Genomic DNA, 11,879 nt, shown 5'->3' on the forward strand with positions numbered 1-11,879 from the left:
TTGAAGTTACGCTAATTTTGAAAAGATTGATTTGTTTTGTTTGTGGTTTTGAATCAGGGACGGTGAATGATTTGAGGAATGATTTGAAACACATAGACTTACATAATAGAAAGTGGAAAATACATGTAAACTAAACAAACTGGTCCCTTACAACTTAGCCACCTAATAAAATGACTTGAAACATGAGAAGAAGAAAAACATAAAATAAGGCACAAAGAAACAAAGACAGCAACAGCCTTGAGTTAAACACTGTGGTAGAAACTGAATGATGTTGTGCTTTTATCAATAAAATGTGCCAAATGCAGCAAGATTATTTAAACCAATGCGCCTGCAAGAGTCCACAAGACCACAAGAGTGTGCTAAAGACTTAACTCTGAGCCAGACAGAGCATTATCAACATTACACCTTGGAAGGACAAAATGCAACCAAACGTTTGAACATGAACATTTGTCACATGTGATAGCAGAACTTAGATGTTTCTTAAATGCAAAGAATCTATGTCTGCTTTGAAAAATAAATGAATGTCATGCTGCAAAACATAGAGATGATACTGAGAGCATCTCAGCTGAAGCACCGGGGTCTGTGGAAACTTGCATTCTGGCTCTTGCTCATGTTCTTGAAGTTTGAGATATTACATGGATATAAATGAATTTGAATGATTCATTTACACTCTGAGAGATGTTCTGGGTACCGTAGTTATATTCTGAAAGGACTTGAAACCACTACTTTATGTCAAGTCTGAAAAACAACAACAACACCTTAAGTTCAGCCAAGCCATTTTTCATGTTAAACAACTGCAGGTTTTGCACATTTCAATTCAGTCCACTGTGATGAGCTGTTCCCTGTGTGTGTGTGTGTGTGTGTGTGTGTGTGTGTGTGTGTGTGTGTGTGTGTGTGTGTGTGTGTGTGTGTGTGTGTGTGTGTGTGTGTGTGTGTGTGTGTGTGTGTGTGTGTGTGTGTGTGTGTGTGTGTGCGTGTGTGTGTGTGTGCGTGCGTGTGTGTGTGCGTGTGTGCGTGTGTTTAGTAAGTATGTTTTGTACCTTGAAGACTTGTTTTGGCTGAGTGCCACACAGCTGGAACACATCACACAGGCAGCATTTTCACCCTCATACTTTCTTTTTTGGCCAAAGAAAAGCTTTTTTAAGTGCAGAAGGGCTAAAGACAACTGAGGACTTTGTATTAAAGTCAAGTTAGTAATTCAAACTCATTATAATTAAGACGATTCTGTACGAGACCCACAGACACAGCTTGGACACAGACACCACATGGGCCATAATAACCAGTTTGTTTGCTGGCAGAAGTATAGGTGCTGTTTTTAATGATGTCCATGAAGTATGTGGTCACATTACAGTTAAGGGTTTTCTGAGTGTTTCCTGGAGAATTCACTACTTCATATGAACACTTTACACTTCAAAACATGCAAGAAACAAACAAACAAAACATACAGTAGATAGTATATAAAAGGGTTGAACCCCCGTATATTTCCTTCTAGAAAGTCTTTAAGTGTCACTTGTTTGTTAAAATATTGACCACAGGTGTCTTGATATTGGCGTGCATCCTTTAAAAACCTGACAAATCACATTATGTCATTTGCATATTTTATGTGTCATCTCTCTTCTTCAAGAGGTGATGAACCTTTTTGTACCTTGCCCGAGGCACAAATGTTGTAACAGCTCATTGTCTTCTTGGTCCACTCCTTCATTCAGTGAGTGAGATGACAACAGGAAGTAGGCCTGACATCAAATAAGGCCTGGAGGTGTTAGCCACTCATATCTCTGTGAAATCATGTCAAACTTTTTTTTTTTTTTTTTTTTTTTTACAATTGCAGAGAAGATAAAGTTGTAAAAAGTTTTTCTCTGGCACATATTTTTCTTTTCATTTCACATCTTTTCACTTTCATAACCCATAAAGAGCTCCATCTGCAGCTCATGTGAAAACAGTTAATTATCTGTGTTTTGCACAAGGCAGATTTCACATTATTCTTACAGTTTATATTTTACACACAGAGTCATTTGAAGTAAATTGAAACATATTCATATTTGTCCACCAAAGCTTCCATTTCATCAAGCTCATGAACATTTGGTCAAACTTTCAATTGATCCTGCAGATTGAGGACACTCTTGTTGGCCTGTTGTATTGTGCTAATTGGCAAATATGCTAACACTGATATAATGAACATGCTGAGCATTATACAGTATTTGCTTCACATCAGCATCTTAGCATTTTTGTTGTCTTCATGTTAGCATGCCAATGTTGACATACTGAAATCACATACCAGTAGATTAGTCTAGAGTTTTGTTTCCATGTCCCTTGTTGTGTCATAGTACAGCACGGGAGGCAGAAAATATACAATTTCATCAGATTATCCTTCAAAAAGAACACAAAACAAGTGTGCTTTGTGGCTGACAACTGATACGAGACAGGAATACTAACCAGTAATAACACGTGCCAGTCATTATTGCTGTCATGCGTGCATTTGTTGCCTAGATGTATGGCATGATACTCTTGATGTATGGCCCTAGAGGAGAGATAACAACACGTGCAAATGGTCCTCATTCCGCAAGTGCACAGCTGTAACTTTCGAGAAGCATCTTTGCATTGCACTGCACGGTCCAGATATTAATCACGTCACATGACCCAGAAACCTACATGACTTGACTTATATGTGCAGAACCATCACAGTTTCTCAGTTTCTAGTATGTTCTCTAAATGGGAGTGTTGGTGGGTCCCTCTACCACAGATGGAAAACGTGCTTAAGTCTTTCACTTAAGTAAAATGATCAATGCTGTAATGGAATAATACTTCATTAAAAAGTAAGTCATGCATTCAAAATTTTATAAGTAAAAGTGTTCAGCGTCTACTAAAGTTGTGTTTTTGCAGTATTGCATTAATATGTGTTGACACGTTAAGCATTTCCTTTCGGAATTGAATTTATGTAACATTTATTTGACAATCATTGATGAAAGTGGGGGGGGGGGCAATTAAATTAGCCAGAGAAGGCTAATTTGATATAGTGTGGTATATTTTGATGTTGATGCTGATGAAATGATGACCACTCTGACACGTCTTCTTTGTAGATGGTAAAAAATGGTTTATTACAAAAAAGATACGGTGTCAAAAAGCCGAATCTTCGAGAGGTCTCTGGAGCCAAATATGAGACCTCTGGGTCTTGGGCAAAAGTCCAGACCTTGTATACTCTAAATTTACTCCACCTCTCTAAACAGAAGAATTTAGGTGGCCAGGATGGTCATAAACTAAAACAATACCTAAACTGTCCAAATTACCCTCTGGTGTTTGACATCCTGACCAGTCAGTTAACCTTAGGCTAACTTAAACATGGGAGAAGCAAACCAAATACTACAGGTGTCCAGAAAAAGTGACCTAACGTGCCTTGTTTCATATTATAACAGTAATTTACCTTCAGGCAAACAAAGAACACAGATGAAAGACAATTCTAAAGATAAAAGTAAAGAATTTGAAGTGGATTATACACTAAACACAAAAGTAACTCTCAGGGTAAATTACTTACAAAAGAGGAGGTAGAAAATACACTACAATAGCCAAGGCACCATAAACACAATAAAATGACAAAAATACATACTGTACATTCAGAATTTATACATTTGGTTTGATAAACAAAGATCACATCCATCATCTCCTTTAAGCAGCAACTTTGATTAAGCAGAATTCTTTTTGAACTCATAAAGATGTTCTGCATGTAAAATCCAAAGAAACTGTCAGATCAATATCATGTTCAAAAACATGCAATATGCCAATTTATTTTATTTTAGAATTATTGATCCCATTTAAAAACATAATTATGAAATTAGACCAATAAAACATAAAATGTGTACTGTAAAATAGAATACTATGCTACACAACTATTGTATGCACAGCGGGTTTTTTTTTTTTTTTTTTTTTTTTTTTATCTCTGCAGAGTTGACCTCCAATTTCAGATTTAGTCATTTTAATTTAGAGAATCAGAAAACAGAATTGAAACATGGGGAAATTTGAATATTTAACCCGAATGTGTATCATGTAGTTAGTAATAGGAGTCCTGCAGAGATCAATCAATACTTGTCAGGCAGGAGATCAAAATGCAGAAACGCTAAGGAAGCAGGTAAGATAACTGCATCAGGCCACATCACATGACCTCCACCTTGGAGACATATGCAAATTGATTGAGGATGATCACCAGGCCACATAAACCATATTTCTCACCTAAAATGGAAGCTGGTCTCAGATCACCACTCCTACGCTATGAAGATGCTAAATGCTCACTGACCTCGTTGTCATGTGCTGCACCCGGCCCACAAATCTATCATCAGCCAGAGTCATGACTGACCACATTTAGTCACAACAGTTGCTGGAAGCACCACAACCATTTGTGCTATGTGGTTCTGCTGAACAGAGTTTGACGCTATCAGAGGAAGGTTTTCACGGTCACAACCACCTCCACCTCAGCCAGAACCAGATCAAAATGAGGGACCCATTTGTGTTTCGGTGAGATTGCAAGTGATCACTGAAGCTGATAAGCAAAGAACTGTGGGGGAAAGTCTTTGAATGAGGAAATGTAAGCAAGCAGGTGAACAGTGAGATAAGATGCTGATGTTGATGAAAAAGACTGAAAGGTGTACTGGAATTTGTTGAGGCTACATGCAGACATGAACTACTGGTGCTCGTTCAATGACCTGCTGTCACCACGGTGTGACCCGTCACTGTCGAGGAATTACAAGTTATGACACAGTATTTGATTTTGGGAATGAAATAATAATATTTCAATAAATAACGGAGGAGCAGCAGTGTTACCTGTGATTTTAGATGAGGAACATGGACTGGCTTTATTCTTTTAAAAAATCATACTACTTTTTTCCTCCACGTGCTACTTTTTGCTTATCAGTCTTTGTGTCTATTTTCCCTTCCTTCTTTTAACACCTGTTGTAATTGGAGGTTGTGTGCAGAGAAACATGGCTGCTCCAATTTTCCAGATTGCATGTTTAAGTGTGTGGTTTAAACAAGTGATATACTCTCTATTTTGGGTCTCACTGTCAACTACCTTTTCATGTTTATTGGCAAACAATTGAATTTGCCACGTGTGCCATTTAAAAGTTGCTATTTAGGTTAATAGATATGATCTAATCTAAGTTGGCATTGTTTAAATTTTTCTGACTGTTCAGTTTTAGTCAGAGCACGTTTACAAAAGTCGTTTTTTCACAATCAGTGTGATAAGGTGTCTGGGATTATGTGATAAGTTACACGCTACAGAGATGATGGGAGAAGATAACAATTTTATCAAAAAACTGGTGACAATCCAGTATCCAGGTTAACTTTAATAATAATAGCCTAATAATAATTCTTTATTTATATAGCACTTTTCGCAGCACAAAGTCACACAAAACTTTTTTTTTTTTTTTTAAACAAAACAGTATATGAATAAAAACAGTTTTTAAAAACAACACAGTATGAATAGGGAGTGCAGAAAAGATGAAATAAAACAGTGGCAATAATTAGTTGCCATGCAATTCAAGAGCTTGTCGAAACAGGTAACTTCAATCGATGCAGAGGCTCTTAGGTCTGGGGGAAGAGTGGTCCAGAGTCTGGGGGCCACCGAACGAAAGGCTCTGTCTCCTTTTGTTTGAGGTTGGTCCGGGAAGAGCCAGGAGCCCCTGGTCGGAGGACCTTAGGGACGGCAGGTGGCATAGGGCTGGAGGAGGTCGGAGATGTAGGCCGGGGCAGACCCATGCAGGGCATTGAAAGTGATAACCAGAATTTTGAATTGAAATCTAAAAGCTATGGGGAGCCAATGTAGGGAGCAGAGGATTGGGGTGATGTGGCAGGACTTCTGTGACCGAGTTAGCAACCTGGCGGCAGCATTCTGTATGAGTTGTAGACGGTCCAGAGATGATTTATGAAGCATGAAGCTTCATGAAGCTTCATAAAGCCACTGAGAGTAAGCTTCATGAAGCTTCATGAAGCTTCATGAAGCATACAGTACTGTCAGTGCACATGAGTTAGCATGAATGCAAAACCAAGGCGAGGTTTCCAGTCTGAAGGACACTAATTTGACCTACTGTTTTATGCAAATGAACTCAAATCTAAAATAAAATATTAATATGTTACTGACTGTTAATGATTACAGTGAATGGATACTGTCGATGAAATTTGTTGGTGTTAGACTTGGGGGAAAGAGAATTGAGTAATATTAATGATAAAGCCATTTAATGGGCTTGAGGCCCAAGCTGTTAATGTGTAGAACATTTACTGACATTGTTTCCCACAAATGGTTAGGATTGAAGCTTGAAGGTCTCATGTAAAATTATTAGTATTTTTGTCATCATGAATCACATTTAAGGAGAAACTGGAGGGAAGAACATGTAACATGTGGGGCCAGTGGGCCACCAAAACTAAGATGTGAATTTGAATCTGAGCTGCTTACCCCAGGCTTGTGTCTGCTGAAAACATTTCTGTTGTGTTATAGGGATGAATTTTCAGCACGTTTTCTTAAGTTTCTCTTGGTTGAACTGTCATGCTTCAATTAAACCACTTGTGACTGCATGTTACTGCAAAGTAGTAACTCCAGTCCTTTATGTTTTGTCATGAGGCACGTGATAAAAACAGGCTTTGTTGACTAAATGTGTCATACGGAAGGAGAAAGTACAAGTCATAGGTGAATGTACCGCCCTGAGGGCCCAAAACAGCTTGGCCTATGACACTGACACTGACAGTCATCAAAAGGTATCTCACAGATCCAGTTCTTTTATGTTCTTGGCTTATAAAACACTTCTATCATGTGTGTTGCAAACCTGAGAAGATACACAACACATGACATGTTCAGTAGTCATGCAGGATTAGTAGTGTGTTGTTGTACAATTTGTGTGGCAACAAGGTAAACAAGGCAAGGTGTGGCAATTGGATCGATTTTATGAAAAGTGCAACTTTAGTCTCATTATTAGCTTCACGTCATAGTCATGATAGATAGGGGATAATTCAATGAATTGGTTAACTGAATAATTAGTGTTAGAAGAGCAGTGTACAATTACAATTATTTTACAATATTAGCTGCACACACTTCTGTCAATTAAAACTCTTCCAAATGTTCTGGGCTCTCGGGTTGCTGTAGATTATATCTTAAGTTAACTGCGCAACCATTCAAACCAGCATCCACATGCTTCATTAAGCACCGGAATGTGATAGGTACACTGTGCACGTGAAATAACATCACCAGACCACAGGGGCTAACAAATACACATACACTTTTTAAAGAGGAATGTTTACTTAACTGTTTTTGAAGGACAATTTTAAACTGAGTGGAACTTATTAGTGCTAGGTCTATAAGTATCTGGGCATCTACGTGGACGCTACTTTGTCCTGGAGTGTACATGTAGACTTTATTTGTTGCAAGGTACAACAACGTATTTATTTTTTGAGAAGATTGAGGTCATTTGGAGCAAACAAACACATCCTGTTATTATTTTTTCAATCTATAGTGCAGAGTGTTATGCAGTATGGAATTAGTGCCTGGTTTAGTTGTTTGTCTGTCCAACTTAAAACCAAACTAACCAGACTGCTACATATCTGTTCAAAGATTGTGGGTCAAACTTTGGAGTCACATTTTCAAGCAGCATACACTAAAAGAATGTTGTCTCTTGCAAGTAATATCTCATCTGACCCCTCTCACGTGTTATTCGAGGAATATCAGCTTCTGCCATCAAATAAAAGGTTTAGAGTTCCACAAGCTCGACTGAACAGGCGGAGGAACTCTTTTGTCCCTCAGTCTGTCAAACTGTTAAATCAGAGTTTGGTCTCTAAGTAGACTCTAAGGTTCATGTACAGACTGAGCACTGGGTGTTGCACCAAAGACACATTGTAATGTTGGATTTATGTTGTGAATGGAGTTAGGAGGTAGTTTGTGTTTCTCTTTAAATGTGACGTTTTGAGGTTTAACATTTATGCTTTTTGTAATATATGTTTTTTGTATTTTGTTATTATTTGTGTGAAACTTGGACGTCATGGGACGCAAGACAAATTTCAGAGTGATCTGACAATAAAGTATTATCTTATCTTATCTTATCTTATTATCTTATCTTATCTTAAGTATGATAAGGTAGATGATGACAATGATGATGATTGTGATCTTTTGCCATGAGACAAGGTAAGGAATAGCATGCACTGTATAGGGTTGTGTCATGTTGTTTAACATACTGCTTCTTCTAAATGTATGCACCATACAGTAACTGATGTGAACAGTTATTGTACAGCATACTGTGCAGCAGGGATAGGAATATTGTGAGCTGAATGAAGGAGATCCCAGATGTCTTAAGCAGCAGGGTATTTTCATGCTCAAAACACAGAGTACATTGACAATGGACAATATATTTTATATTATTTTATTTACAATTTCGTTTTACAACATATAACAGAGACATTAGGCTACATACACACACACACACACACACACACATACACACACACACAACACAAAGACATTCACCAGGAATTACAGACTACATATTCAATGTACTTGAGTCGCTGTCCCCAGTGGGGTTGAATTTCTGTCTACACAATACTGGCTATGTCATTCCAGTCTCTCTTGAGGTGCATTCATCTCACTTAAGTATTTTTTAATAAGTGTCCATCTAGAGTAGACCCTCATGTAGTACTGAGGCTGCACGTTCCACATTACAGTAATTCGATAAATTCTTTAAGCCAGTTGGTCAAACAAAAACAGTTGGGTTTCCATACCTCCCAATTCATTAATATGATCCTCTTCACAGATTAACCCCCCACAATTAAGCGTAGACAATCTCGTACTCCCTCCCCAAACCTCCTCCCTTCAGGACAGTCCCACAGCATGTGCATTAAAGATCCTTTCTTCCTGCATCTGTGCCAACATAAATCTGACATCTGGGGGTTCATTTTATTAAATTTATATGGGGTTATATTATGTTCGTAAGTAATTTGTACATTGTATTATAAAGTTCCATTGTTCATAGGTGCTCTCCGAGATCGTGTTCCCATTGTTGTTTGACTATATCCATTTGACAACAAAAACAGGGAGAAATAAATGTTTGCAGTTTGGATACTGTGCCTCTGCTTGCAATCTCTCTAAGTTTGTCATCCAAGCCTTTATCTATAGCCACAGTGATACCCTGAGATATGTATTTCTGTTTTTAGTTGTAAGTACTGCAAGAAACATGATTGATTCAAATTATATACATTAACTACTGTGCCACTGCTGTACTATCCCAACTATGAAGCCGTACCCTGCAAAGGACGTCTATAAACCCATGAACACACGGCTCACCTGTTACCAACTATATGAGGTCATTCTACATCCATCACATAGTATGTGTGAAACCTCTATTGGAAATGTAAAACCTACAGTAATTATGATCTGATTTCTTACCTCAGATCTTCCCCAGATATATTTGGATAAAGACAGTGTGGACAATGGTGACCTGTAACTGCCCTTGTGTGGACACCATAATATATTCTACAGATGAACTGAAAAAGAAAGTAATTGAGAGTGGACTGGTTGAAACAGGTTAAGACATCCTTACACACTAAGCTCCTTTTACACGGTCTGCTATGACACTGTGCAGAAAGGATGCTGTTGTGTCAGGCATCAGGCCTGTCTGATTCCTGAATATCAGGTTTGACTTTGTAATATTGGCTTTGATCGCTTGTTTTTCTTCAGCTAGTCCGTAACATCGTGACCAACCCTATGATCTGGAATGTTTCTGACTTCCTGAGGCTACATCCACACGACAGTGTCATTTTATAGAGATCCCGCCCACTATCTGTTTGAACTTCTAACCTCAGGCAAGTGCTACAGATCCATCAACACACGCACCATGAGACTGATGAACAGTTTTTATACAAAAGTCATTATTACACTGAACTCAGCACTGAAAGAACTTATGACTATGTGCTGTGCTGTGTAAACGTATTAATCTATTAGCCTAATGTATTTATTTTTACGTAGTACACATACTTTTTAAATGTGCAGTATTATCTACATCACTACAGCGCCTTCCCTTTGAAACATTAAAAACTGCATTTTCAACTTGAATGTTTGTTGAAAAGAATGTGGATGTGTGTAATTTGTCTTTTTCTATTTTTGATTATCGTTTGAGGCAGTGTGCCTGAATTTTGTTGTATGTGCCATGCAATAACACTGTCTTATCTGATCTTATCTTATCTTAATATGACAATCTCCATCTAGACTGTCATTGTACATTACAGAAACTACCTCTATCTTATCACACGTGAAAATGCACACATACATTAGCAGTCAGGTGCACACTACAGTCCTGGTCATGGCATACAGTGTAAACAGGAAGTCTTCCTAGCAGTCCAGGCAGATAACATCCAATCAGGGATAATTGTCCTCATCATTTCCAAAGGTGTCCATTTCTGCTGGTCCAGACCACAGAGTTTTCAAACTAAAACAGAGTTGGTAGTGTTTGCTCAGGTCTCTGTTTTCAGTGCTTGAGAACTCTGGAGAAGTACAGACATGGGGTGAAAATGTAGAAAAAGAGGTGTTTTTGAAAACATAACAGTGTGATTTTAGTTCATAATTGAGTGGGCCTTTTCTTTTTTCAGACCCGAACACGCGACAAGATTGCAGTGTTTCCACAATATAGCACATTGTTGCTAACTAGAGACTTTATAGCTGGACTGCTACAGTCCGGGATTTCTTGTAATTGTTCATGTCTGGCTGACTTAGTGACCAAGTTTGAGTGACCAAGTGATGGTTTGGCTAAATGCAGACAGACTCAGGAAACAAAGAGAGTGGAACGAAGAAATTATTTATTAACTTACAGGGAACACAGACGTACACGCAGGCAGGAACACAAAGGCAATACAGACGAACCAACAGGGCAATGGGAAAACACAGAAAATACAACACAGGTGGGGCAATCAAACACAGATGATACACATGTCACAGGACGGAGAGCACAGGAAGACAAGACACGGGGAACTTCAAAATAAAACAGGACATAACAGGGAGACAAACCATAACATAGTCCTTGTTGCTGCAGCCCTGCTCCAGCTGTCTTTCTGGCCCCTCACCATGACTGTAATGCAGACAACAGCCCAAAAAAATAATTTCAAAAATGGAAAAACATAATCTGTTTCTTCTAAATTTCTCTTTGAGTGATGTTTTGCAAATCAATATAACCAAAATCACAGCTTTGTCTTGTTTTTCCTTTAGTTTGGTGACTTGATAAGATAACATTGTGGTTATGAAATCAGGATTTGACCACAGGCAGTTCAGCCATATACTGGGTTTTGATCTAGTCTTGCTTTACATGTTTTGACCTTGGAATGGGCCATAAACAAGCTCAGTAGTCTCTCATAGCTATTTGTTAAGATCTGTTAAAGCACACCCAGAGTAATTGTGTCGTACATACAAATGGAGAATGTAAGTCTTGAGCCCTTGGTATCATCGTAGACAATCAGGGCAGCAAAAGACATCTCACAATTCCAGTTCTTTCATGTTCATGACTGATTTAATTTTAGTTTAACTTTCTGTGACACAAACTTAAGATGTTGCATAATGTTAGTCACCGGAGTGGGTGATGTTATGTCATGGATAATCTCCAGAATGCAGATAATCTCAGAGGTGTGGCTGCAAGATCTGCCTCATTTAAATATCTCTCTCATTAGTTTCTTGGCACACACCGAGTCAACACTGAAAAGCAGTTTTATTCAATGTATTAAAATAATAATAATAATTTATTGTAGGTAATTCATTTTCTAAAATACTGTTTGTATAGTGAGTGTACGTGGTGTACAATTGCAACAATCTTACAATATAATAAATATAGATGTGCCAGATGTCGATCTAAACTTTACATGAATTACAGCTTAAA

The sequence above is a fragment of the Trachurus trachurus genome (assembly GCF_905171665.1).
Source record: "Trachurus trachurus genome assembly, chromosome: 9".
In the NCBI taxonomy this organism is placed as follows: domain Eukaryota; kingdom Metazoa; phylum Chordata; class Actinopteri; order Carangiformes; family Carangidae; genus Trachurus; species Trachurus trachurus.